Raw genomic sequence first — 23,773 nt, forward strand, 5'->3', positions numbered from 1 at the left:
GAGCCAAATCGTGAACTTCTATCAAAGTTCGTCGACAGATCAAAACCAGTTATCATAAATATGAAAAACACAGAATGTAAGCCTAAAATTATGAAAAACCGAAAAATACTAAAAGAACACACTGTTGGTTGATGGCCACCCCCCCCCCCCCCAAAAAAAAAAAAAAAAAAAAAATCTAGGTCTTATCAATAGGGCCTATGCAAACCCAACAGTAGACAAATGTTGGTATTTGGTATTTTAATGGTTATAGTGTGTTTGCAAAAGCAGAAGGAAGAAGAAGGATTAGGTCTAAATAATATGTCCACCCTAACCTACAGTCCCCGGCAACAATCACATGCCCGAGCCCTGTTTACATCTCGTGACCTTGGCGAAATCTGCAGGTGGCCTTAAGAGTAAGAATAAACTTATTCGACGAGCTAGATTCTTTAGAAGAACACTATAGATTAAATGATTCAACATAGTATATTAACGTTAGTATACTTATTTTTTGTTCTAATTAAACATTTGCATGATGATCAGTTTTATCGGTCATAAAATGTGAAAATTTATTTACATATCAATAGGGAGTCAGGCCAAGTAATATTCATCCAAAGCTAGATGATTCCAATATATACTCAGCCAAATTAAAAACTTGACACTCGGGATTTTTGGGACTAGATTTTTAATATTTGGTTTAAGGCAACTATTTTAGTGTTATGTTGTGCACAGACGACCTTGACATCAACAGAAAGCAAGAATACGTCTCGCCGAAAGTCCTTGACATTGATAACGTTCGTGATGTCACAGTACCCCCCAAAATGAAATTCACAGACTTGGAGAACAATCGGAATAAAGTGTTTAGTAACGGTTGTGGCCTCCTCTAGCGTCTCGTACTGCCACACAACGTCTTCTCATGGATCTCAGAACATTAGTAAACACTACCAGAGGAAGACGTCGCCACTGCTCAGCAAGAACATGTTGAAGGTCTTGCAACGTCAGTGGTGGATTCACTTGCTGACGAACACGTCGACCCAGTTTGTCCCAGATGTGTTCAATAGGATTAAGGTCGGGGCTAAGCGACGGCCAATCCAGGACTTGGACACCGCCATTTCTTAAAAAATTCTGGGTAGCAATTGCTGTATGGGGTCGAGCATTGTCTTGTTGAAACGTTAGTCCAGGTCCATGTCTCTGCTTAAACGGAAGAAGAACAGGTTGCAAAATCTGATCCCTGTACTGGACAGCAAGTTCCCTTGGACAACAACAAGACGAGAACGTCCATGTGCACAAAAAGAACCCCAAACCATGACGCTGCCGCCACCAAATCGGTCAACTTCTCTGACGCACACTTGAGCGTAACGTTCACCTCGTCTGCGGTACACTCGGGCCCTGCCATCGGCAAATCTCAAAGTGAATCGAGATTCGTCACTAAAGACAACCGAATTCCACTGTCTTTGAGTAAATCTTATGTGTCTTGTGGCCCACACAAGTCGGTTACGGCGATGAAGAGGTGTCAATATTGGTCCATTATAGGGCCTCCGAGCTCGAAGACCAGCAGTCTGCAAGCGATTTCGAACAGTTTGTGCAGTTACCCTTCCACCAAACATCTCTCTACTTGTGGAGGTTGCAGTGACAAATCTGTTTCTAAGATGTCGTAATCGTATTGCTTGATCTTCCTGGAGTGACGTCACACGTGGCGCTCCCGCCCTTGGGCGGTCGGCAATAGTTCCAGTTAGAAGCACTCTCATTCTAAGATTAATTATTGTCTGGCGTGAACAATTAAAGGCTCTTGCAACAGTGACCACAGACTGACCAGCATAGAGCCTACCTATAGCACGTAGACGTTCTACATTTGAAAGGCGCGGCATTTTCTAACAAAGATGAAAATAACAATTTTAATTTGTTTTTCCAGTTCAAGTTACGTGTGCGTGTTCAGTTTAAGCAAACTTGCATCGATTGACCTCACGAGTTTGTGTTTGCACGTGTTTTTCAGGTTTTTCATCTTTATATGCTCAAAAGTCACGTGATCCACGTGACTTTACAATTTTATGAAATTAAAGGCTTCTTACTACTTACTATCGTTAGAAACACTTTAAAATTTATTTGACTTACCAGAAAAAAAAATTTTGTTGAAATTCATCAGTGTCAAGTTTTTAATTTGGCTGAGTATATATGTGAATAAATTGAACTTTATTTACCGGTAATAATTATGAAAATCCCAATATTTATCATATGTGACACCTGGCATATTTTGGATATGTTTAACAGAATGATATTTTATATTTACTATTAATCGTTCATGTAAGTAAATTTGATAGTTTGTGTCACTTTTAATACATTAATATTTCATAATACGCATGCTTCGTGTAATATTTATAGTTTGAAATCTAACATTGTAAAATTTAGACAGTCTAATAGTGAACATGTTCCATCATGTTTTGGACAATACGTTTTCTGTTAAGATTTTAGCCTGAAAAACCTGCGTGCTCGTGACAATTTCGACAGTCATGCCTGAATGGCACAATATTTTAAACTGGCAATAAATACTGGGCATATTTCTTTAAATTTTGGTATACTTAAATCCAGATATTCTATGACATGCTCCGACTATTATTTATGGTAGATACATAAAAACTAGGACCTGAAGCTTTAAAAAATATTTATTATCCAATTCTATGACATGCTCCGACTATTATTTATGGTAGATACATAAAAACTAGGACCTGAAGCTTTAAAAAATATTTATTATCCAATTTAAAAATTGACGCTCATATAAAAAAAACCATGCTGATTATAACTTGATACACTCGAAGAACCAAATTATATTTGAAGGATCAAAGATAAATAAAAAAGTTATCATGCATGATTTTGAAACGATATTCAACTGAACTGATTAATATTGTAAACTTTATGTAAACAGTACGTCAGTCGACAGAAACTTCTGAAAAGTGGAACTTTTCTGGTAAAAAATAAACATTTACCCACATCTTGGTATAAGCATATTTAAAATGAACAGGCCTAAAAAATTCTGCGCGGATCAATCCGTTATATATAACACCTGTGGCTATTGGTAAATGGGAACAAGAGTAAAAAATCGAAATAACTAAAAGATCTTTAACTAATATCAATATATTCGCATCACTATTTAAATTAAAATTAACCCAGTCCACCCTTTGCAATAAATCACTAATTCATTTTCTGAACGAAAAAATCTGGAGCGAAATGCTAAATAAAAATTATCCTTAAAGGCTCAATACCACTCTTGTTGTAACTGAATAATATGCCCTAATCTTTATTCTGGTCAATAAATTGTACTATTTAACAATATTCCAATTAATTGATGATACAAAATTCATCTTAACACACCTAATTTAAAAAAATTGGAAAAATTCAACTAAATGATTTAAAAAACCTGACATAAAGGATTTCAAATATGACTTGGATTTAAAAATATTTTTGAACCCTTTGGACAAGTAAAATAGGATTTTTAAGGATAATTTACACAACAGGTAGGACACTAACACATCTAGTACTTAGAATAAGGCTATTTTTTTATTTTCTGGGGCTGTCAAGTCAGCAAGAGTGTTATTGTCCCTTTAAACGTAACTTAAATATAACATTACGCCTTAAAAAATCCATTTTGGATATTCAGAAATAAACAGACTTCAATCATACGAATGTGACTTTATTAAATATTTAGATCTATAAATTAGAACACGTTAAGCCTCAATATTTCGATAACTACGCCCTTAATAAATGGAAATAAATGGAGAACTCAGTCGCGTACCCTTAGCATTTAATTACTATATGTAAGAATAGAGCTTTAAAAGACTGTAAATGCACCACACATAAAATCGGCATAAGGCGGTGGCTATAATCCATCAATCGATCCCCTAATTAAGCATACTCCCCATCCCATTTATTCAAGAATGATAACATATCGAAACGGTGTTCAGGGCTGATCACGTAACTTATCAAATGATCTTCTCCAAAGCAGTAACTGAGAAAGGCGTTATTTGACATATTTTTCTCTTGTATAATTTATTCTTCAAATACAAACCATTAATACCCATCTTGGCATCGTGTATGACAGTGTGTATCAAAATAATCACTTATTTGTGATTATATTGAAATTTGTAAAAGACGTATTCTTTTTGAATATATTTTTAAAAATAATAACCTAAATACAACACAAGAAACTAGTCCAGTAGGTTTTGTTATTTGGACACATATTAGAATTTGCTGCATTGGAAACAAAATTTGACGAGTGACACTTGTTCAACAAGAAATTGTTACATTTTAAGTGATTTGAAGGGCGTCCAATCCACTATTATTGTACCGTTTTAAATTGTAGATTTTATTTTATTCAATCATGTAAAACATATTTATTACAATTTTATAATAATGTATAAAACATTGACTTCAGGTTTTGACTAGCATATGGAATTTATGGAAAATACGAAGGCTGATATACATAATACTATATGTATAGATCACACGCAGTATCAGAATACAGATAATGTGACGAGAAGCTAATATAAATAGGGCCTATATGTAACTTAATAGCCTATAATAGCTTATCACCCAATAATACATTCTACAGTAGAAATCGCTTGTGTGATAAATTAATTCTGTTTTTCCCATTAATATAGATTGACTAACAGCTTGTTTATTTCTCCAACACTCGTATTTATAGAACACAGCATAGAAACCACCGAATGCGATGACCCTTAATTAAATCCACTTTCTACATAGCACACCCTTTATATCCCCATATTCCTGAAGCAATGGTCCGAGAAATCCCTCTCTGCCTCTTGCTGGATTGGCATCTGATACTTGAGCTTTTGAGGGAGTGTGTGTATTCTTCCCGTTCAATCAAATCTATCCCAAGTACATGTACAGCGATATGACAGCCCTTCCTTTAATCTGGGGTCTTCCCTAAAACTTTGGACAGTGATTTAAGTTATTAAAAACGGTGAAAGTATTCTTCTTCTCAATACAGTATTGTTTACATTGTATTCGTGTTGATAGCCTCGTTTGTCATGCAATTAGTTTTTCTGCAATATTCTGATATGCACTGATTAATTGGGCATAACGTTATGTAAACATATTTGGTCCAATTTGGAGCTTTGTTTAAAATGTAACGATATTGTTACGCAGTTAGCTATTGGTTGTTAATAGGACTATTGACCAGTCATAATATGGAACAGAAATTTGCTTCCATTAAAGCAGTGTTTAGTGGGATCCGCTCTAATCAAACAAACACTGTGAGGAGTATGTTTTATCACCCAATAATACATTCTACAGTAGATATCGCTTGTGTGATATATTTCATAATCTACTGCGATATCTCCTTTTTTATTTTCTAAGAACAGTTCATTTCTTATTAAAGGTAACTTTTTTTTTTTATTAAAAATGAACTATTGTTATGCAATTGACCTTGACGGAAACACTGGGTCAATATAAAGGACTTTCGATGGTTGAATTGCTGTCAAAAAATGATGTATCACTACGCCGTATTGTTCATTAAAAGTGAAATCTACAGTAAAGAATTTAGGCGAAAGACCGAAGACATTTATCGTTCAAGTTCGTTGCAACAACCTCTGTGGGAGATTTTAATTTTTTAAATTACACGTCTCTTTATACTCATTTAAAAAAACATATCTCCACACATTCAGCATGTGCCAGTATTTAATAATTATTTTTTAAAAATGGAATTCTTTTTAACCTAATCACCTAAAAAAATAAACATTACACGCGTAGGAATACGCACTATGATCAATGCCGAGTGCCATTTTGGCCAATCAAAATAAAGAAAACTATTAGCCCCGATCCTTCAATCATGGCGTTTATAGTCAACAAGGACACATTGTTCTGGCATTCGAGGTATTCTGACCAGAAAAATGAAGTGCCTTATTCATCAGAATGCAACACAGCCCTGCAAGTTACTGGTTTTTAACGACAACACCTGGAGGCATTGTGTGGAATATTCAAAACAGTGGCAGACTTTGGATGAAGAAGAAAAAAACATTGCAATCTCGTATCGAGATGCGTTCGAAGGTATGTTTGTATGTTATTATTAGTTACTTTATTATTATTATTTTCTTAGTCTTAGTATTTAAATTATTTCGAGGCTGTGATTGTTCACGTTGGTTGTTGTTAAGAAATATATAAAGTACTTGCAGTGGTGGGCAAACTTTCAAGTTTTAAAACAAAACCGAAGCCTAAACTGGTGAAGGGCAAAACATTTTTATGAAACATAACTAACAAATTACATTAGTCATTAATTACAATGTCAAGGGTTATGAAATATCATTTTCAATAAAGTAATATTAGAAATATGGAGTACAGCACATAATATTTAAAATTACATTCTTATTAGAATCATTTTAGTCAGGTTCCATGGAACTTTGTCAAATTTATATTCCGTCGGTGATTGGTCTAAAACAAAACCTGCCGTCTTGTGGGAGCATAGTTTGGAATAGCCTTTACAGAAAAATCAAAGGCAATTAGTCTAAGCCGTGAAAAGATCTGCAAAGATTATTGATCCTACAGGCGGAAATGCTATTTAAATGAGCAATTTTAGATTTTGATTTCATTTAGAGATTGCATTGCTCAAAAAAATTTAGATGTAGGGATCTAGTGGGCCAGTTAATTGGGCTTCGTAGTTTTAGGCGATATATTTTAGTATAAATATCATGCAAGAATTATAGTTTAAAAATTAATATTCACCCAGGAAGTCTGAGCTAAGTTACTATATTACTGGTAATATATTGTTAATTGAGCAAAGATAATTTAATCTATCACACAATTGTATTAATTGTAGATGTTCGTGTAAAGTTGCTGCTCTTTCCTTTACAGATCTATGTGGATGTAAAGACTGTCAAAATTCCACACCTACACCCACAGAGATGGCTATGGATGATAATGATGATGATCATGATGATGAAGAAGAATGTTGAATGTAAAAACTATAATAATAATCAATACATTCTCAATAAAAAATAAATATATATATTTTCATTATTACATCAACAAATATCTGTTTAAAAAGTATTATTATTTTTTCCTTTTCTTTAAAATGATTTTCTATCCCCAATTCTTTGTACACCTTTAACCTGGCATTACTAAAATTAAAGCAATATATGGGAGCATGGATTTTATCCGCAGTTGAATGCTACATTCTCACATAGTTTATAACTCTTACATCATGGATTTTTTTTGTGTCTGTCCCTTATGATCGGCTGAAGTTTATTGATTTTTTTTATCTTGATTTCTGATATTTTTAAAATCAAGTTATTCCATCAGATTATAATTTTGTTTTATTTTATAGTAAAACTAATGGCTAGTCTGGAGGTAGGGTGTTCGATCCCTGCATTGGCCGAGAAAGTTCATCCAGATTTTCCGGCGTGGTTCTCCCTTGTCAGTGATGCAGGACGGAGGGGCCGACAAGGACAGCTGTCTAGTCGTTCGGATGGGACGAAAAACCGAGGTCCCGTGTACACATTGGTGTGCACGTAAAAGATCCCTTGACAGTTGGAATTCGATATAAGAGTAGGCCGTAGTGCTGCTGTCCGGGCAAAATTTCCCTCATAGCACACTGTATGGCGTATGCCCGTCTTCATTAGCCCAGATCGGAGCAAAACAGTAGGATGTTAATCCCCATTTCATTTCAGTAAAACTAATGTTTTAAATCTGTATCATTAGTCGAGTTTAAATTTTGAACAGTTTTACAATTCAAGTAATCTTTGTTAATATTGAACCTATCATTGAACTCGCTATAACATATATTAACCATAACAAATTCATTATGCATATTTTGTACACTTTAGTCCATGAATGATTTAGTATAATTATAAAATCAAAATCAACATGTTTTATTAAATTTTAAAATGACTTTGTATATATGTTTTTACATACCTATTGTATGCTGATTCAAGCCTATAAATTCATATCTTATCAACAGAGCTTGTACATACTGTTTTTTCCATATTCATTTTCATTAAAATCAGAACTTTTGTCAATTAAAGTCATTACAGTAATATTAAATGTTTAATTTTTGAACTACATGTATTAAAAATCTTAATTATTTATTTATATATCAGACATGTGCAGCATACATATTTATTTTAGTCTATTATGGTACATTTTTTCTCAGTTGTTAATTATCAATGAATTAGTGTATGTGTAGTGTGTACATGAGTGTGTGAGTGTATGTAATATATATATGTGTATATTTATGTATTTGATTTATTATTGTAATTTCATTATGTTTTGATTGTAATATTTATATCTGTTTGGTTTTTTTTATTTTTTTGGAGAGTGGGCTTACCTGCTCTATAATCCAATTATCTTTAATAAATAAAGTTAAAAAAAATAATTTATTTTTAAAACTCCCATAGACCGCTCCTTTGAGCAAGACCACTCCCAAAGACCGCTCCTTTGAGCAAGACCAAGTAGTCTATATATATTTTTTAAAATAGGGGAATTGACAAACAACCCAGTTAACATTGATGGTTAGATTTACGTAAAGTTTACGTCATTATGGTTAGATTTTGGTTAGCGTCCAATAATGGTAAAATTCTTTGGTTAAATTTACGTTACTTTTACGTCATAATGGTTATGGTTACTTTTACGTCAGAAAATGACGTAAATGTAACGTAAACTTTATGACGGATTACTAACCAATTTTTTTCCCTTTGAATACTTCTTGATTAAATAACATTACAAGTGTGTGCACATTCTAACAATTGATATATAGTCGGAATTCAGACAAAATAATTATATATGTATTATTGGTTATAATTCTAACGTTGATCTAAAGTAAAATTTACATCAGGTTTCTAACCGTTAGTTTATGGTTAGTTTTCTGACGTAAATCTAACGTTAGTTTTCTGACGTAAATCTAACGTTAGTTTTCTGACGTAAATCTAACGTTAGTGTTAGTTTTATGTCATAATTTTAACCGTTAATTTAACGTTAGTTTTCTAACGTAAATCTAATGTTAATTTTATAACATAAATCTAACTTTAGTTTTCTAACATAAATCTAACGTTAGTTTTCTAACATAAACCTGATATTAGTTGTAAAACGTAAAACAAATGTCAGTTTAATGTCATGATACTAACAATTAAGGGCCTGACAAGACAGCTGTCTAGTCATTAAAATGGGTAAGACCCTGGCTCGCTAGCCTGGAGGTCGGGTGTTCGATCCCTGCATTGGCCAAGAAAGTTCATCCAGATTTCCGGCGTGGTTTCCCCTTGTCAGTGATGCAGGACGGAGAGTCTGACAAGGACAGCTGTCTAGTTGTTCAGATGGGATAAAAAAAAACCCGAGGTCCCGTGTACACATTGGCATGCATGTAAAAGATCCCTTGACAGTTGGAATTCGATATAAGAGTAGGCCGTAGTGCCACTGTCAGGGCAAAATTTCCCTCATAACACACTGTATGGTGTATGGCCATCTGCATTAGCCCAGTTCGGAGCAGAACAGTTGGACGTTAAACCCCATTTCATTTCATTACATTTTGTATCCATTTCTAAGTGCCCAAGAATAGAGATCTAGCTCCTTTAGTAGTTGCGGTCTGTAGGTGACACACAAAGAGAAACTGAATGAATGAATGATCTACTATCATTTCAAATTCCAAATGTCAAGGGTTCTTTTACGTGCACACCCACGTGATGGACTAGACACTGTTTTTTTGAGGTCCTCTGTCCTACACCACTACTAACAAAGGGAACTTTCTCGACCAACATGGGGATCACGTTGGCTAAGTGGGTAAGACGCTGACTCGCTAGCCTGGAGGTCGGGTGTTCGATCCCTGCATTGGCTGAGAAAGTTCATCCAGATTTTCCTGCGTGTTTTCCCCTTGTCAGTGATACAGGACGGTGGGCCTGACAAGAACAGCTGTCTAGTCAGGGATGAAAAACTGAGGTCACGTGTACACACAGGAGTGCACATGAAAGATCCCTTGGTAGTTGGAACTTGATATAAGAGTAGGCCATAGCGCCGCTGCCTGGGCAAAATTTCCTTCATAGCATACTGTATGGCGTATGCTCGTCTTCATTAGCTCAGTTTAGGAGCAGAACAGTAGGACGTTAAACCCGATTTCATTTCATTTTTCTCGACCAACACGGAAATTAAACCCCTCATTTGCTAGCCAGTGTGTTACTAATTACTAGAGAGAGAGAGAGAGAAATGGGGTTTAACGTCTACTCGACACAAACTAGGTCATTTTGGGACTAACATGGTTTAATTTTTATTTACATAATTCGCTTGCGCGTAGGGGTCTTTAGCAGTGGGAGAAAACCGGAGGTTGGACAGGCGACCCTACTCCTTGTCACGTACAACCGGGGATCCGAAACCACGCCAGTCAACTCAATGACAGACTTTATGATACAGCGCCCGCACACTAACCATTCAGCCATCCAACCCCCCCGTTACTAATTACTAAGTTTGTGAAATGTAGGTTTTTCCTCATGTAGGTTTGTCCTGATGAAGACAGGTACATACCATACAATGTGCTATGAGGGAAATTTTGCCCCAGCAGCGGCACTATGGCCTACTAATATCGAATCCAACTGCCAAGGGATCTTTTCGTGCAAGCCAATGTATACATGGTACCTCGGTTTTTTGTCCCATCTGAGTGACTAGACTACTGTCCTTGTTCCTGCACCTCTGACAAGGGGAAACCATGTCGGAAAATCCTGATGAACTTTCTCCACCAATGCAGGGATCGAACACGTGCCCTCCGGATTACCGAGCCAGCATCTTACGCACTTAGCCACCGTGGCTTTATCAAAATTAGTAATGAAGATGTGCTATGACAGAAATTTTGCCTGGACAGCAGCATTACCGCACTTACTAATGACGATGTGCTAGGAAAGACATTTTGCCTGGAGAGCAGCATTTCCGCATATAGTCATTACCAATAGTTCTAAGTGCACGCCAACCTGTAAAACAGGTCTTTACACACTTTTCCATCATTACCAATTACTAGTCTGTGGGTTCACTAGTCCGTGGGTGCACTAATCCGTGCATTCACTAGTCCACTAGTCTGACTCTATAAAATACTATAAATATGAGTATTAAAGAAACCCAGTAGATATGGTGACTGATATCACCATTCGTAAACCGATAACCCAACATCACGGCATTTTAACCCGAAATCACAACATTTTAACCAGTATAGCATATGCCCTTCTACATTAGCCCACTTGGAACAAAATAGTAGGATTTTCAAACCCCATTTAAAATTCATTTTCATACTTTTCTGCACCAATCGGACTATTGAAGATAGTCATACGCAATGCAGAGTGCTATGACGAAAATTTTCTATGGACTGTGGCAGGGCGGAGGATCTGGCAAGGGATAAGGTATAGGTGTTTGGGTCATACAAAAAATCAAGTCCTCATGTACATATTGGCATGCACGTAAAAGACACTCCGACAGTTGTAATTCAATATCAGAGTAGGCCATAGTGCCGCTATCCGTGCAAAGTTTCCGTCATAGTACACTGTATATAGTGTATGCCTGTCTTCATTAGCTCACTCAGAGCAAAACAGTAGGATGTTTAATCTCATTTAATTTTATTTAATTTTCCTACTTTTCTGCACCAATGGGACTATAAAAGATAGGCTGGCAAGCGGACGAGTGCACCCGTTGACTATTGAGCATCATTTACTTGAAAACGTTGAGAGAACCCTCAACGAAATGTCGCTTTAATTAAAATAGTAATTGTGTTTTTTGTTGTATCATCGAGTCAAGTGAACGTTAAACCCCATTTCTCTCTCTCTCAATTTTGATACCCAAAAATTTGACAAAACAAATAATGATTGATTGTCGGAAACTGTTTCATAAAGCAAAGTTGTTCTCTACTAAAAGGTTATCACTGTCCAAATGTTCGGAGTAGTCCACACCTAGGCCGACTATGCATGAAGTGTTTTTATAATTAAATTTATTAAATATAGTACCTTGCACCAGTAAATATAAAATTAATGATCCTTTCACCAGTAAATATAAAATTCATAGGCCGACAATGCATTAATTGTTTTTTATAAATAAAGTTATTAAATGTAGTACCTTGCACCAGTAAATATAAACTTAATGATCCTTGGACCAGTAAATATAATATTCATGATCATTATTTATATAAGGCCTTCATCAACCTTGCACCAGTAAATATAAAATTAATGATCCTTGTACCAGTAAATATAAAATTCATGATCATTATTTATATAAGGCCTTCATGTATGTTTGTACAAGTGTACATTCTTGGAATTGTATTACCATTAACAATATGGAGATCAATTATAATAACCTTTGGCCTTGTTCATGAATCCTTAAATTTTTGAAAATTTAGTTCTTAATATGAAACTATCTAAATAAAATATTGCTTAAATCAATGTGTGTTGTTAATGTCATTCAAAATGGCGACTGTCTACATATACAATATATAAAATAGGTCATGAGTCGATTGTTGCCGTTTTTTTATTTCGAATTTAAAAGTTCAACACTTAATTATATAAGTTGTAAAACCATATAAAAATAAAGGTTGGACCAAGACTAGTTCCATTTTTTTAAGTTATGAATCTGAAAAATAGATAATAATGACCCAGTCAATTAACATAGAGATCTACTCTAGCTATATGAGTCCATATATTTATCGTCTCTCGATAAAAGACCTATCTCTGAAAATTAAAATTCCCCGATTTGATTATTCTTTTAATATGACGTAATTATGTAACCTCATATAAAATATAGTAGAGCGTATACAAACAAATTATATGAATAGATTCATTATCAGAAATATTACAGGCCTTTCAAACGAACAGTCGCCATTTTTAGAGCTACATAGATGTACAAATATATTTTTATCGTCTCGGGCAAGGTCAAGGTCACGATCTGTTCACGGTTGATGATTGTGTTTAAATCGGTTTATATCATATTATTTCTATTCACATTACAATATTTTTTTATAGGTTACGGTTATTGTTGTTATTTATCTAAATTGCTTTTATTATTTATTAAATATTTTTTGTTTGTTCGTTTGACCGGAACGTACGGAATTCTGGGATTTAAAATGGCGGCATAGGTTATTATTTTTCCCAAAGAAGAAATGATGCCGTGATTTAAAGTTAAATAAAGCTATTCCACACATACACAGACGATTTTGGATTCAGCAAAGTAAAGTTGAAGGTAAATGCACTTTTTATGCGAACTTCCGTTGACAGTATACCGATAGATCTAATGTTGATAAAAAAATAATCTGGCCGTGGAAAAAGTTTGCACGCAACTTTGTATATCAGACAGTCAGTATTTGTTTTTAACACGATGCAGTTACATTGTCCGTAAACCATACTATTCATAAACAAAATCAACATTGCTTTAAGTTATCGAAAGTAATACTGGTTCCAAAATTGTTTTTAAAAAATCTGGATTAAAAAATTATCAAACACATAACGAATTTATTAATGATGTAGACTGTTAATATTCAGGCTGTGCTAATTATAATATAAGTACATGTAGTATTTTCTAAACATTTTTATGGGTGTTTCAGGTTGGGTTTTTTTGTTGTTATTGTACTGATATTTTTGCAAATTTAATAATGCATAATGCAAGAGCTAAATCTATATATTGTACGTAGGTTAAGTAGGTATTTCTTGAGACTGTAAATGTTAAAATTTTTTATAAGACATTTTAATGTATTAACTTGCTAAGTCTATAATCAAGTCTCAATGCCATCGGGTGCTCGAGATGTTCACATATTCAAACACTGGCGGTTAATGTTAATGATTTAATTTAATTGAAAAATGGATAATCAAGACTTTAAGCTTATATACATAGGCCTATTTAAATGATATAACATTAAATAACAAGTTTGCCCGTACATACTTGTACATAAAGGTTTCAGTCCTACTCCCCTGCTTATTTTTTCTTGTAGTGGCCAAGAAAGTTCATCAGGATTTTCTGGCATGGTTCCTCTTTTAACTGGTGCAAGACAGAGGGGCTGGTAAGGGCTAATGTACAGTTGTTCGGATAGGACAAAAAACCAAGCTCTTTTGTACACACGGCCAGTCAAAATTTCCATCACAGCACACTTTCAAGCATTTGTCCAACTTCTTTAGCCCTGTTTGAGCAGCACAGTATGATGTTGAACCCCATTTCATTACAGATCCACAGTAGGTTGGCTGTCAGCCCAGTTGGAGCTAAACAGTAGGCCGTTTAACCCAATTACGTTTTTTTTTGGGAGTATAAAGTTGCTTTTTATTTTTTTATTTTTTTTACAGATCCTACATGTATATTTGAGCACCCTTGGTGGCAGTAATGACAAAGAAGTTCTAAAAAGATTTATATGGGCTTTATAATGAAAGTTAGACAACACTACTACTTGCCAAACACTACTACTTGTCACATAATGTAATGATATAAATATATATGTATCTATGGTAGCACAAATATCATCAGAATGTAGGCCAAAGCTTTACAAGCATTGTAGGCCTAAAATACTTTCTGTCTGAACTTTTGACAGTCAATTCTTTGATGACTAGTTAGTTTAGAGCAGATATCCTGTCACAGTATTATATAACAGCTCTTTGGCTTAAAGTCTAAACTGAGTTGTATCAGTGAGTTGAAAATCATCTGTGTTCCTGTTATTGCTCCCTGCTGCAGCCAGTAAACAATAACCTTTTGCGTTCCTTACAAATCTTCCAATTTTTATTGATAGATCAACCATAGCAAAGATCTCTATTAAGATTATATTTGTAATGTGTGTAACAAATTCTATGACATAGGTATAATATTGGTGTAGTTAAGTATATACCATATTTATGCACACATTTCAATGTTGGCATATTATTAGTCTCTATCATCTAGAAAAAAATATTCTATATTCTACGAATATTAGTGTGGTTGCGTTGTCAACATTTGAGAATAATCGGTCATAGGCTAGATTATCCGGTCTTTTACATTATCATAAACAAAGTCTAAGGGAGGTAACTAGTCCTAAAACAAGATGTTGACGCCCATGAAATTTATATAAGAATGCCATTTCCGAAAATCCATTTGATTGCAGTGTCAGTTCAATATCCAACACTCTTAATTTTTTTTATTGTAAAATTTCTCTCTTCATGGGCCATATCTATGTTGTTTTTTTTATTGAATCCTAATTCGTCATCACGATTCATGTTTGTTTATAAATGCAAGTGTTATTGACAACTGTCCCATACCCTCATTATTTATATGGCCCAACTTTTCTTCGGCGTACACCGGCACGGTATTAGACTAGGATAACAATCCCGAAACTCATGGAGTTGAAAAACATTAGTCTTATATACCGCCTCTACTTAATTATGGAAGTAGGTTGGAAAAATGTAAAATTTGGCAATTTGACTTATACTCAACATCGACTTATACCCTGTATGGTAATGTGATGATGCCCCCTCTTCCAGACAAGACATAGGCTATAACTGTTTCAAATGACAAGTGCTAAATGAAGTATTTATGTGGTCTTTGGTGAAAGAAATGAAATGAAATGAAATGGGGTTTAACGTCCTACTGTTCTGCTCCTAACCTGGGCTAATGAAGACGAGCATATGCCATACAGTGTACTATGAGGGAAATTTTTCCTGGGCAGCGGGGCTACGGCCTACTCTTATATCGAATTCCAACTGCCAAGGGATCTTTTACGTGCACGCCAATGTCTACACGGGACCTCGGTTTTTCGTCCCATAACGACTAGACAGCTGTCCCTCTGTCAGTTCCTCCGTCCTGCATCACTGACAAGGGAAACCACGCCGGAAAATCAGGATGAACTTTCTCGGCCAATACAGGGATCGAACACCCGATCTCCAGGCTAGCGAGCCAGCGTCTTACCCACTTAGCCACTTGATCCCCCCCTTTGGTGAACGAGAGAGAGAGAAATGGGGTTTACCGTCCACTCGACACAAACTAGGTCATTTCGGGACTAACATATGGTTTAATTTTTTATTTACATAATTCGCTTGCGCGTAGGGGTCTTTAGCAGTGGGAGGAAACCGAAGGACCCGGAGAAAACCCACGAGGTTGGACAGGCGACCCTACTCCTTGCCACGTACAACCGGGGTTTCGAAACCACGCCATTCGACTCAATGACAGACTTTATGATACAGCGCGCGCACGCTAACCATTCAGCCATCCACCACCCCCCTCCCTTTGTTGAAAGAAAACAGAGCTGTGGCTAGTGAAATGAAAGTTTAATGTCCTACTGTTTTGCTCTGAACTGGGCTAATGAAGATGGACATACGCCATACAGTGTGCTATGTGGGAAATTTTGCCCGGACAGTGGCACTATGGCCTTCTCTTATATCGAATTCTAACTTCAAGGGCTCTTGTACGTGCACGCCAATGTGTACATGGGACCTCATTTTTTTGTCCCATTTTAATGACTAGACAGCTGTCTTGTCTAGCCCTCTGTCCTGCATCACTGACAAGGGAGAACCACACCCGAAAATCTGGAGTAACTTTCTCGGCCAATGTCAGTGATGCAGGACGGAGGGCCTGACGAAGACAGTTGTCTAGTCGTTTGGATGGGACAAAAAAAACAAGGTCCAGTGTACACATTGGCGTGCACATAAAAGATCCCCTGGCAGTTGGAATTCGATACAAGAGTAGGCCATAGCGCTGCTGCCCGGGCAAAATTTCCCTCATAGCACACTGTATGGCGTAACCTTTTGCGTCTCTTCAAAATATTTCAAATCTTTTGTCATGGATCAACCATTGCAAATATCCGTGTTACAATTATATTTGAAATGTGTTAAACCAATTCTGCAACACATGTAATATTGGTGTAGTATATATCTTTTTTTATACACCCACATATCAATTTTGGCCCTGTTTGTCCGTACACTGGGTGTGAAATGTGAATCATTCCGATTGTGAGAGGACAAGCATTATCAATATACAGCTTTTCAGGACTTTGCTTTCCTTGGTTAATTCTCCCTAGTCTAGTCGTTTGGATGGTACGAATGATCGAGGTCCTGTGCACACATTGGTGTGCACGTGAAAGATCCCTTGGCAGTTTGAATTCGATATAAGAGTAGGCTTTAGCGCCGCTGTCTGGATAAAATTCCATAATAGGACACTGTATAGCATATTTCCATGTCATTAGCCCTGTCGGAATAGGACATTAAACCCATTTCATTTCACTCATTCCAAAGTTAACTTCTATTCCATCAATACCTTGAGCAAATAAGATAGAGGCTATAGGTTTTGGCCCAATTTGGTCAATATCCCAGTTTTTTCTTTCTTATATGCATATCAACACTTTCATAGCGCTAATGTAGACCTTTTTCTTGAACATTTTCCCGTGTCAGTGATGCCGGACAGAGGACCTGACATGGATGGCTGACTAGTCATACGGAAGGGACAAAAAAACCAAGGTACAGTGTAAACTCAAGTGTGTGTGTGTGTGTGAAAGATCCCTTGGCAGTTGGAATTTTATATAAGAGTACGCCATAGCTCTGCACACTGTGTGGCATATGCCCGTCTTCATTTCTCAAACAGCTGTGGATAAAAACTGTTAATATTTAAATGTGTATTTTGTATTTTATAACATTATATTTTTGTCTTTTAAATAAAGTATATGTATACATACTTGTAGTATATTTTGTCATATAATTCTGCTAGATTTTTAACTTTTCTGTGCAATACATTTAGAATTCTGACTGGTTATGGGTAGATAGAGAGCAATGGGGTAAAACATCCAATAGACATAAACTGTCCTTTGGGACTAAGTGATTCAATTCAAGTTGAATAATTCATCCGCACCAGGAATCTTTAGTAGTAGGAGGACCCAGAGAAAACCCATGTTCAAGTTGGGTGTGGAAACAAACCACTTGACTCAATGACAGACCTTATGATCTAAAGCGCACACGTTGGACCACTCAACTTTTAGCCTCACCCACGGGTCAGGAAAATTTGATTATTGGTTGAATGTACTTCCCATTTACTGCCGCAAATAATGAATAATTTTGAAGGTTTTAATGCTCATCAAAATTTGACTTTAGAATTGCATCCGTAAATGATGTTAATTTAATGTTAGATTTACGGTATAATGATCGGTTAGATATCCATCATTTTGCTCATCCTTTTAACGACAATTTAACGTCAGGAAATGACGTTAATCTAGCGTAAAGTTTACGTCATTTTTACGTTATATTTACATCATTTTCTGACGTAAATCTAACGTAAAGTTTACGTCATTTTCTGACGTAAATCTAACGAAAAGGACGTAAACTTTACGCAAATTTTACGTTAGATTTACGTCAGAAAATGACGTAAAGTTTACGTTAGATTTACGTCAGAAAATGACGTAAAGTTTACGTTAGATTAACGTCATTTCCTGACGTAAAATTATCGTTAAAAAGATGAGCAAAATGATGGTAAACTGACTGACCATTTTTACGTAAATGTAACGTAAAATTAACATCATATTGTTATGTGGGAAGGGACATTTTAGCCAGTTATTAGAACACAGCCTGTATTATACCTATGCATTAATTTCAAAGAGTCATAATTTAGCAAACACAAATAACTGTCCAAAAAACATCAGTTTTTACATTGTTATTACATTGTCAAACCTTATTAGGGGTGCCTTTGGTATGGATGTGGTCGGGCATTAGGAATTTCCGTTTTGTGGGGTGGAGGGTCCGAAAACACGGCACATAATCGCCAAGTGGTGAGCAGCTGTCAGTTGGACACTCTACCCAATGAGTCATTGCTGATCTAAATCTTTCACATTTATGCACTTATTACATGTTAGCCGACACCGGTAAATACCAGTATTAATAGCGCGCACTTTCTTTTCATAAGAAATATGATTAACAACGAGTTTGGCTAAAAAAAATCGACCTAATTATATTATAGGAAAACAACGACAGTGATCGATTAAATTCTCCTTAAGGTCACGTGTATTTACTGATATTCGCTATTTACTAGATTTTCATTGGCTGAAAGCTCGCCGTCTCACTACTTTTATTATTGCGAGGACAAAAAAATGCTGTCGTTTAGATTATTTGTTTAAAACGTTTCTGGCACATAAATTGGAGTGTGACAGTTTTGTTTACAACACATTAGGCTTATTTCTCGAGAAATAAATATTGAAACTTTCCACAGCGGTGAGTTGCAACGACTTTTGAAAACAAAGCTAGTTAGGACTTCCCAGTCCTCCGCCTAATTATATTTATCTATTTGTGCATGTAAGAAGGGATTGGGTGATAAATAAAATCTCCTACTCGTCTTTTTTGATATCAAAAAATATCAACACTCGTTGATAAAGTAAAAAAAAACTCGACAGAGCCTCGTTTTTTGTTACTTTATCAACTGGTAGGAGATTCTCTATTTATCCTGCGTATTTGCGAAATTGATAATAAAGAACTGTATTTTGAACATCATTGAACGGGAGCTGTCTTGGGAGAATTAACCTTCTTGGGTCAGCGTTAACTTGATATCAAGCGCATACCAGAACTATAATTTAGTAAAAACTGTATTTTACCGTAATATTTAGGCTTATAGAATCTGTCTGCCTCTCAGATAAACCGGGTCACCTCGGATTTTATAGTGTTAGAAACTGATAGTTTTTGCTATACAAAAACGTATGCCATATTACAAGACAGGCAACGGTGCATCAGACAAATATTATGGATATTACTGAAATGTAGATTATTTGTTTACAGTGCAATTTCAAATTTGCTAACTGAATATGAGTTTAATTGATTGGTAATCTATATAGCTCAACTACATTAATTAGTAATATGCTAATTATAAAATGAACATCCAGGTCACCGGGACATCAGTTGGTAACAATCGGCATTCCTCGATACACTCCAGGAGTAAATATTCTTTTTGAATTGGTTGTTTTTAGTTATGTACACGACTGAACCCCATTACCCTTGTCATTACGGTTTAGCCTACATACTGGTTTATGTACTTCCGGTTATTTATGCACGTAAATGTAAAGCAATTGTCTAAAATTTATTTGATACAAATCACGTTTAACACTTTTATCCGCGCTGTTATTTTTGTACAACCACATTTTATGCGGAAGTACATTGTCGTCACCCATTTCCTTCGTCATATTTGCAATAACTCTGCAGTCAGGAGGTTTCTTAGATTTGTTTGAAAATATTTAGCCATAAGAAAGAACCCCATCGATTTTTTTGCCTATGTTGCCAAACCCTTTAACATTTGCTGGAAAGTCATTTAGTGAATTGGAGGAATTACAAAGTTGTCGGATTCATGCTTGACCTTCAACCAGGTCATAGTCTCTATCATCCAGAAAAATATTCTACGAATATTAGTCTGGATGCGTTGTCAACATTTGAGAATAATAGGTCATCGGCTAGATTATCCGGTCTTTTATATTATCATAAACATAGTCTAACTGGTCCTAAAACAAGATGTTGACGCCCATAAAATTAATTTAAGAATGCCATTGCAGAAAATCCATTTGATTGCATCCCCAGTTCAATATCCAACACTCTTAAAAAAAATTGATGGTAAAATTCCCCTTGTCAGTGATGTAGGACGAAGGGTCTGACAAGGACAGCTGTCTAGTCATTCGGATGGACGAAAAACCTAGGTCACGTGTACATTATTGACTCTGATATATATTATAAAGATACTGATACTAAACAATATGTCGAATTCAATTCGTGTCACCCTAAACACATAAAAACGGCTGTACCCTATAATTTGGCCAGGAGTATCTGTACCATTGTGTCTAACACAATAACTAAATTTCAAAGACTACGGGAATTGAGAGAATTTCTGCTAGCCCGCAAATATCCCTCCACATTAATTAATGACGGAATTCAAAGGGCTATTAAAATACCGATAACGGAATTAAGGCAGGTAAAGATAAAGGATACAAATCACAATATAATTGCATTTGTCACCACCTTTAATCCTCACAATCCTAACATATGATTTAATTTTATTTCAATAATTCGCTTGCGCGTAGGGGTCTTTAGCAGTGGGAGGAAACCGGAGGACCCGGAGAAAACCCACGAGATTGGACAGGCGACCCAACTCCTTGTCACGTACAACCGGGGTTTCGAAACCAGAGAGTATAAGACAGGGTGATATGTAACGAACACTTTGTTCGAGAAATCAATCGTGCCGCCGACTTTTGGACCTTTCGAAGTTTATCTATGAGTTTAAAGGAGCTAAATCGCTAATATTTGGGACATAGAAATAATAATGTAATCTGATTGTATTTAAACTGATTTACATTCAATTGTTTCCGTTTTGACTAATTTCAAATCAGTCATGTCCAGCGAAATACAGCAGGAGTCTCAACCGAATAGCAATTTCTAGCGTCTTATTATTCCAGTCTATTGCGCATGCTCTCCAGATAAGATATGAGGTCACCGTTTGACAAAAGTTGTTGAATATTTCTAGCCTCATTCTTTCTGGTCACTTGTTGCAAATGACGCTGAAACGCACTATGGTACACGATTCGTGTACCAATGGTAAAATGATTATTTTGTCTTGAATATTGGATATCAGAAGCCAATCTTTTCCTGGTAAAGATCACAACATCAATGTTGATTTGAACTGACAAATAATTCGTATTTACAGCTTGTAAGACCTTGGATGATATTGATTTAGACTTAGAGACTTAGTTACTTTAAGTGGAAGTTACAATTATATATTATCAACCAGGAAAAATGAGATAATATTATATCTTGTTATCGACAGTCTGATAGTAAAATAGATAATAGAATATGTGTCTATTAGGCTGCAATTCAATCTGGTTAAAACACAGATCCTATTTCGTTTCGTTTTTATAGTTCAAAATTTCGTTTTACTTGTCTTTACTACACTTGGATCTGGAAGACTTGTTATTTAACTCGTATTCTGCTTGAAATGAGGGGTCAGCCAATCAAATGGTCTGTCGAATCGAGTGTTTGACCTTTTTTGCCCGGAACTGTGTGTAATCCACTAGTAACATCAATGCTGATTGGTTTGACGTCATAGGTCAAAAGTCGGTCTTTTGACCCCTGACGTGACCTATCGTTATAACTTGTCAGATCTTCATGTAGTGTAGGCCATCGAAAGTATAAAAAAAACGAAACGAAATATAGATCTGTATTTTAATGAGATTGCCTGCAATTACATTGTGGTATACGATTTACGGTAAACGGTAAACAGGCACAGCGGTTTACACGGCATATACTATACGTAGGTATACTGGCCTGGTCTGTTATGTTTCCCACCGATTTGGTATCCTCATTCATATCCGGACAGAATGGATTCAGACCAAGAGGAAACTCTGGCTTGGTTTCTACTTGCGGAGGCCTGAAGCATGGTGGCGTAAATGTCAGGTTTTGAGTCGGCTCATTCCAATATGGGGAGTGGGCAGTTAACTAGAAATCACTGTTCAGGAGAATCTAGAATAGTCTTCCATGCCTAGACATATGCCCATCAATGTTCAGAACTTTTGATTCGAACTTTTTACAACATAAATGCCCCATTTTCTACTCACCTCATGGAATTTACTCCTCCCTGCAGCGAATATACACCGAAAAAAGAACGAACAGGTACGATACATACGCGTATATACTGTTAGAAATAAATGTTAATTTACCATAAGAATATGGTAAAATATTTACGTAGTTGTATGTTATTTTACATACGTATGTTTTATTACACCAAAATAGGAGTGATAGTACAAACAGTCGCAAAAGCCCCATATTATACAGGTGATTTTACCCTGAAAAAATTCATTTTACAAACGTAACGTCAAAATACAGTACAGAAATGTTTTATTCAATAGTAATAAAATCAAAAATTGAAATATTTTTGTTAACATTTCTCAACACACAACCAATTAACAGTGATTGTTGAAGTCCACAACCAAATAGCGAATGATGTTACGACAACCATCAGATCACTGTCAGAAATTTATGTAAAATTACAGTAGTACAAGTGATTTTTGTACCTCAATTGTCGGTATATTTTACAACATATACTACTTTTACCAAGTCTGGTGTATTTTTACCGAGTTTCGTGTATGTTTATCGTCTTTCATGTGTTTTTGACAATAAGCGCGATGAAATCAAAGACATATTCAATCCGATAAAAATACATATTATGTAATAAAAATGAACTGAAAGTAACGAAGCAAGCACGTAACTTTACAGATTTTACGTTTATTCACATTATTATGTAATTTACTTTTAGCTAAGAAATATAAGTAAAACTACAGCAGTTAAAGTATTTGTTTTTTCCTTAAAATGTTAGGAATATTTACCAATATTCAAAAGGCACATTCGAAATTCGGTAAAAATACATGCTTATTATGTAATATTTCAATATTGAACGGGAAAAAACATAGCCAGCATGTCATTTTACAGATGTACGTTTATTTACGTTATTTTGTAAATTTACTTATTGGTAGTTATCGTAATCGGTAAATTTACTATCTCTTGTTTTATTTTATTATTCCATAGCAACGAAACATTCCTAATAATCATCATTTTATAGTATTCATTTCAATTTGAAACCATAATATGGACAATCACATCTTGTAAATTCGGGTATATTGCATGTCATGTATATCTAGTGTCCATTATTTATAAGATCAATAAAGTGTATTGATATTTATCGTACGTTAATCAGTTTGTAAGTATTTTCTTAAATGTATAAAAAAAAACAATCGCGAGCTTGCATCTGAAAGCCTGGAACACTGCTCTCGTTTTCCAAACAGGATTATTGATATTCAGTATATATTGAAGTAATGTTAATACGAAATATT

The 23,773-nt window shown here is 35.4% G+C and overlaps 1 protein-coding gene and 1 long non-coding RNA gene across 5 annotated transcripts in view; both read left to right on the forward strand.

Moving 5' to 3' along the window:
• Positions 1-23,773, forward strand: part of LOC126821568 (uncharacterized) — a 62,237-nt gene that overhangs the window by 6,807 nt on the left and 31,657 nt on the right. The window lies entirely within an intron of this gene.
• On the forward strand, positions 11,213-14,668 carry LOC126820364 (uncharacterized). The gene is made up of 3 exons (XR_007679934.2): positions 11,213-11,357; positions 12,545-13,173; positions 14,265-14,668. It is a non-coding gene; the product is annotated as an uncharacterized LOC126820364 (long non-coding RNA).

This window comes from Patella vulgata, chromosome 5 (genome assembly GCF_932274485.2).
Source record: "Patella vulgata chromosome 5, xgPatVulg1.2, whole genome shotgun sequence".
Taxonomy (NCBI): Eukaryota; Metazoa; Mollusca; class Gastropoda; family Patellidae; genus Patella; species Patella vulgata.